This window comes from Cervus elaphus, chromosome 8 (assembly GCF_910594005.1).
Source record: "Cervus elaphus chromosome 8, mCerEla1.1, whole genome shotgun sequence".
In the NCBI taxonomy this organism is placed as follows: Eukaryota; Metazoa; Chordata; class Mammalia; order Artiodactyla; family Cervidae; genus Cervus; species Cervus elaphus.
In genome coordinates this window covers 13,038,888-13,045,636 of record NC_057822.1, presented here as the reverse complement: position 1 = coordinate 13,045,636, position 6,749 = coordinate 13,038,888, and positions in this window count along the sequence as shown.

Sequence of the window (6,749 nt, the reverse complement as noted above, 5' to 3'; positions counted from 1 at the left end):
CGGACTCTTTGAGGGGTTTTGGGCAGGGGAGTTACAGGATCGGACTTGGGTTTTAGGAAGGAAGAGACCAAATTCTGGGACCCATAAAAAGGCTGGTGAAGTCCCTCTATAGGAAAAGAGAGAAGGGAATTTGAGGCATGCTGTCAATCTGTTGGAGTTGTCAGCTTTTCTTAAGATTGGCAGATTTCTTCATGGATTTTTACCCGCTCTTTATCCAATGCCCAAACAACGATAAGGTGAGACTCTAATGGAGATGGACAGCAGTCTCCCATTCATTCACACATGAGGGAACTGAGGCCCAGAGACATCAAGTGACTTTCCCGAGGCCACACCGCAGTCAGGGGTTAGACTAAGTGCCTTTTTATTCTACTTGCAAGTGCAGGTTTAGGGGGTTGGGGACGCAGCCTGTGTGAGCTCTTGCTTCTTATGAAGATTCATATGAAGAGAGCCCCCCCACCCCGAAACCCCCAGTAAGTGGGAAATTGGGGGCAGAGGTCACAGGAGGAGGGGGCTGGCCTTGCTTCCAGTCTTGCGTCTTCATCAAGAAGTTGTCAAGGGGCAGTGGCCGTGTGTCCTGAGGACAAATGCTGAGGTGACACTCCCATCCTCCTTCCCACTTCCACCCGTGGCCTGAAGCCAAGGAACTGGCAGAGATGTGTGGTGGAATTGTGCCCTGTGGCCAGGCGGCTGGGAGGGGGCTGGCCCGAGGAACAGGAAATAGCTGGGTTTGGGGAAGTCACGTGGCCCGGGCCAAGCCAAGCCAGCCCGCCATCACTGGGCAGTCCTCACCGCAGCCCCATCAATGCCCTGTTTGAGGCTTGTACAGGGATCCTTTGACGGGGCTGGGTGACCCACTGAGAGGGCCCTGTTTGAGTAGATGCCCGGAAAAGAGCTGGCCCCAGGAAAGAGAGTCTGCGTGCGGGCTGGGCAGGTGAGGGCAGCCCAGATGGGCCGTCTCTGGGAGGGAAGGAGGGCTGACAAAATCAAGCCCTTGTGGCTGAAGGGAGGGAACACCCCAGTTCTTCGGGGCTGTGACGGTGGCAGGAACAGTCACGGAGCGGGCTGTTTAGTGTGTTGCCTCCGCGACTCTCCCACTGGCTTCACAAGCGGGTGCCACATGATGCTGCGTCCTGAGGCTCAGGGTGGGCAAGTCCAACGTCACCGTCAAAGTTGCCATCAGTTGAGGGCTGGAGCTGGGCTTTGACTTTGACATGCCTGATGGAGACTGAGCTTCTCCTGCTGATCCTTCCTGGCCCACCTCTGCCACCTAGCTGGGTGATCAGCATGATGGTGTCAGGATGACCTTGGAAAGTCCTTTGAAGATGGGGACAGAGGCATAATCACCCTTGTATGCTTGGCACTGAGTCCAGGCCTGGCTCCAGAGCCCCCGAACTGCTTATGGTAGAGGCTGGGGGTCTGTTGTGGGTGCAGGAACCAGACGGAAGGTGATGGGGAGGTGGTCCAGGTGAGGTACGCTGGGGGCACAAACTCAAGCATGGATTCGCTCTGGGGCTGGGTAGATTCATGAGACTTTTGGGAAGCAGGACCTGCCGGGCAGAAGTGAGGAAGAGGAGGGAAATGAGACTGGTGCCCAGGTTTGGAGAGCCTTTGGGATGGTGCTGCCCAGCTCTGAGCCGAGGACACCTGAGAGGGGAAAAAAGGAGGGTGCAGTCAACTTTGTTTGCATGTGAGCTACCTGGGGGACCACGTGATGGGAGGTGCTTAGGGGCAACTGCATCCACAGGTCTGGAGTCAGGAGCATGAAGGAGGAGGAGTTTAGAATATGTGTGCTACCCGGGGACATGTGATGGGATGTCATGTGGGTGGGGAGTCATCAGGGTTGTTTTTTAAATTATTTTTTATTGCAGTATAGCTGCTTTACCGTGTCGTGTTCCTTTCTACTGCACAGCCAAATGAATCAGCCATACCTACCCATAATTCCCTCCTATCTGGATTTGCCTCTCATTTAGGATGCCATGAAGTAGAGTTGCCTGTGTTATACAGTATGTTCCCATTGTTTGTCTATTTTATCAGTTCAGTTCAGTTCAGTCACTCAGTCGTGTCCGATTCTTTGTGACCCCATGGACTGCAGCACGCCAGGCTTCCCTGTCCATCACCAATTCCCGGAGCTTGCTCACACTCATGTCCACTGAGTAGGTGATGCCATCCAAACATCTCATCCTCTGTTGTTCCCTTCTCCTCCTGCCTTCAATCTTTCCCAGCATCAGGATCTTTTCAAATGAGTCAGTTCTTTGCATCAGGTGGCTAAAGTACTAGAGTTTCAGCTTCAGCATCAGTCCTTCCAATGAATATTCAGGACTGATTTCCTTTAGGATGGATGTCTATTTTATACATAGCACCAATAGTGTATCTGTGTCAACCCCAATCTCCCAATTCCTCCCACCTAACCCTTTTCCCCCTTGGTATCCATACACTTATTCTCTACATCTGTGTCTTTTTTTCTGCTTTGCAAATAAACTCATGTATACCATTTTCAATAGGGTTCACAGAGGTGTTAACCCATCAGCAGGATGTAATGCTGGCCTGTGGCCTCCCAGGGCATGCTCTTATGTGAAAGCACATGTCCCCTTGCCCTGTCCAGCCTCTGGCTTCCAGCTTTCCTGATTGCTTGTAGGGGCCGAGACCAAGACAACACTTGGTCAGATGACACCTGGGAGACAGTGGTTCCCATACACAGAGGCTGTGGCCTGAAGGGGCCACAAACCAGAAGGGCAGCACAGAGACCCTGCAACAGCCTGGGGTGGTGGGAACGGACAACGCCCTCAGGGCCGATGAAGGAGCACTGCCCTGCTTACGGGAAAGTTCTCCATATTGTGGGGAGATCTAGGGGGAGACCAGCAATTCATGCCCAATCTGGCCATGAAATCTTCAATTTAGGGACTTCCCTGGTGGTCCAGTGGTTAAGACTCTGCACTTCCACTGCAGGGAGCATGGGTTTAAACCCTGGTTGGGGAAGTAAGATCCTGCATGGTATGTGGCATGGCCAAAAACAAAACAAAACAAAACAAAACAACAACAAAGAGAGAGAGAGAGAGAGAAAAAAAAAAAAAGAAATTTCCAGCTTGTAATGAAATAGTCTTAACTCGCAAGGTGAGCAGTTCCCAGGCTCAAGGATGCTGGGTCTGGGTGGTGTGCGAGCACCTACTCTGGGTGTGCAAGGCAGCTTTTGTGGGTCTTTGCAGCCCCTGCCCTCGTGGACTGGCTCTCTGGAGCCAGCACTCACATTCCAGCCTCTCCCCTGGGACTCCAGGAGGAAGTGGCCTCCTTAGCCACCAAGGGCGTTTCAACAGGCAGTGGGCTTGGCAGGGAGCGGCCAACAGAGGGGAGCTGCAGGCTTAAATAAACAGAGTCCATCTGGTAAACAGTTTCGCTGCTCCCCCCTGGCCCAGGTGGTCAAGCAGGACATTGACCTTGAAGCTTCCTCTGCCCCACGTGTTGGGGGGACAGGCCAGGCGGGGGGACAGCCTAGGCAAAGTCTTGGAGATGTTGATCACGGGTCAGAGGGTGGTTCCAGTCTGGAAGTCTCCCCTCTGAGAACTCACAGCTAACGACAGACAATACAAGTTGTTCAGCCTTATCCTTCTTGCCAGGGCCAAGTTGCTGACACTTTATATGGAGGCTGAGCTGAATTCTAGTCTGAGGGTGTGGAGAAAAGCCAAGGTGTTCTCAGGGGCTTCAGGTGGGACCGTGGAGGGACAAGGATGTCACAATGCACTTTCCCGGCTCCTCTGTCCTGAGAAATGATGTCAGGTGTCTTAAGTGGAGGATGGGAAGGAAAGGTTCAGACGTTCCTGGCATTGGGCATCCTTACAGAGGCTGTGGGCTTCCCAGGTGGCTTATGGGTAAAGAATCTAACTGTAATTCAGAAGATGCAGGAGACGGGTCAGGAAGATCATCTAGAGGAGGAGGGCATGGCAACCCACTCCAGTATTCTTGCCTGAAGAATCTCATGGACAGAGGAGCCTGATGTGCTATGGTCCATAGGGTTGCAGAGAAGCTACTAGAATGCACACATGCACAAAGGTTGTAGGTGGAACAACCTTGACACTGTAACATTCCTCTGTTGCCCATGGTCACTCTGTAAGAACAGGGCCGGACCTTGCTCTCAGGTGATCAGATTCCACAGGTTGCTTCCCCAACACTTCATCACTGCAGGCACTGCAGAGGGAAGCATGAAGCACTATGTGCAGATTTGCTGTTATTAACACCTAATCCTTTCCTGTGGCTCAGCTGGTGAAGAATCCGCCTGCAATGAGGGAGACCTGGGTTCGATCTCTGGGTTGGGAAGATTCCCTGGAGAAGGGGAGGCTACCCACTCCAGTATTCTAGCCTAGAGAATTCCATGGACTGTATAGTCCCTGGGGTCACAAAGAGTTGGACAAGACTGAGTGACTTTTCAGCTTTCATTTTCACCTCCCCATACTGACCCTGAAGCAACTTTGCTTGAACTGAAAAGTGCTATAATTTTTTCTTTCTTTTTAAGATCTGGTTTTTATATTTTTTGGGCTTCCCTTGTGGTTCAGTTGGTTAAGAATCGGCCTGCAATGTGGGAGACCTGGGTTTGATCCCTGGGTTGGGAAGATCCTCTGGAGAAGGGAAAGGCTACCCACTTCGGTATTCTGGCCTGGAAAATTCCATGGACTGTGTAGTCCATGGATTTGCAAAGAGTCGGACACGACCGAGAGACTTTCACTTTTATATTTTTATTAAATATAGCCCTAATTGTGGCATTCCTCGAATATAAGGGTCCAAATCAATTTTTAATTTTCTGAGGAAATGTCATCCTGCTTTACATAGTGGCTGAAACAATGTAGACTTCCACCAACAGGGAACAAACATCCCTCTTTCTTCCACATTCTCACAGATGTTTGGTTTACCTTGTCTTTTTAATGATGATCATTTTAACAGGTGTAAGGAGATACCCTATAGTTTGATTTGCATTTCTCTGATAGTGATGTTGAGCATCTCTTATGTATCTGCTGGCCACTTGGATGTCTCCTTTGAAAAATTGTGTCTTCACTTCCTCTGTTGTTTTTGAATCAGATTTTTTTTGAAGTATAGTTTATTTACAATATTGTGTTAGCTTCAGGTATACAGCAAAGTGATCGATACATGTAATTTGTTCAGATGATTTTCCCTTATAGGTTATTACAAAGTATTGAATATTATTATACAACAAATCTTTGTTACTTCTCTACACTATATACTAGTGTGTATTTTTTAATCCCATACTCCTAATCCCTTCCCCACCCTTTGGTAACCATAAGCTTATTTTCTATGTCTGAGTCTCTTTCTGTTTTATAGATTCATTTGTATTATAAAAATGTCATATATCCTTGTCAATCCCTTGCCCCTTCTTTGTTCTTTTTTGAAAATTAATTAATCAATTAAAAATATTTTTAGGTAAGCTGGGTCTTCATACTGTTCATGGGGTTCTCAAGGCAGGAATACTGAAGTGGTTTGCCATTCCCTTCTCTCAAACTATTGCACAATTGCACTCATCTCACACACTAGCAAAGTAATGCTCAAAATTCTCCAAGCCAGGCTTCAACAATACGTGAACCATGAACTTCCAGATGTTCAAGCTGGTTTTAGAAAAGACAGAGGAACCAGAAATCAAATTGCCAACATTTGCTGGATCATCGAAAAAGCAAGAGAGTTCCAGAAAAACATCTATTTCTGTTTTATTGACTATGCCAAAACCTTTGACTGTGTGGATCACAATAAACTGTGGAAAGTTCTGAAAGAGATGGGAATACCAGACCACCTGACCTGCCTCTATAGAAATCTGTATGCAGGTCAGGAAGCGACAGTTAGAACTGGACATGGAACAACAGACTGGTTCCAAATAGGAAAAGGAGTACGTCAAGGCTGTATATTGTCACCCTGCTTATTTAACTTATGTGCAGAGTACATCATGAGAAACGCTGGGCAGGAGGAAGCACAAGCTGGAATCAAGATTGCCGGGAGAAATATCAATAACCTCAGATGTGCAGATGACACCACCCTTATGACAAAAAGTGAAGAAGAACAAAAGAGCTTCTTGATGAAATTGAAAGAGGAGAGTGAAAAAGTTGGCTTAAAGCTCAACATTCAGAAAACAAAGATCTTGGCATCCGGTCCCATCACTTCATGGCAAATGGATGAGGAAACAATGTAAACAGTGACAGACTTTATTTTCTTGGGCTCCAAAATCACTGCAGATGGTGACTGCAGCCATGAAATTAAAAGACGCTTACTCCTTGGAAGAAAAGTTATGACCAACCCAGACAGCATATTAAAAAACAGAGACATTACTGTGCCAACAAAGGTCAGTCTACTCAAGGCTATGGTTCTTCCAGTGGTCACATATGGATGTGAGAGTTGACCTATAAAGAAAGCTGAGCACCGAAGAATTGATGCTTTTGAACTGTGGTGTTGGAGAAGACTCTTGAGAGTCCCTTGGACTGCAACGAGATCCAACCAGTCCATCCTAAAGGAGATCAGTCCTGAATATTCATTGGAAGGACTGATGCTGAAGCTGAAACTCCAATACTTTGGCCACTGATGCGAAGAACTGACTCATTTGAAAAGACTCTGATGCTGGGAAAGATTGAAGGTGAGAGGAGAAGGGAACGACAGAGGATGAGATGGTTGGATGGCATCACCAACTCAATGGACATGGGTCTGGGTGGACTCCGGGAGTTGGTGATGGACAGGGAGGCCTGGTGTGCTGTAGTCCATGGGAT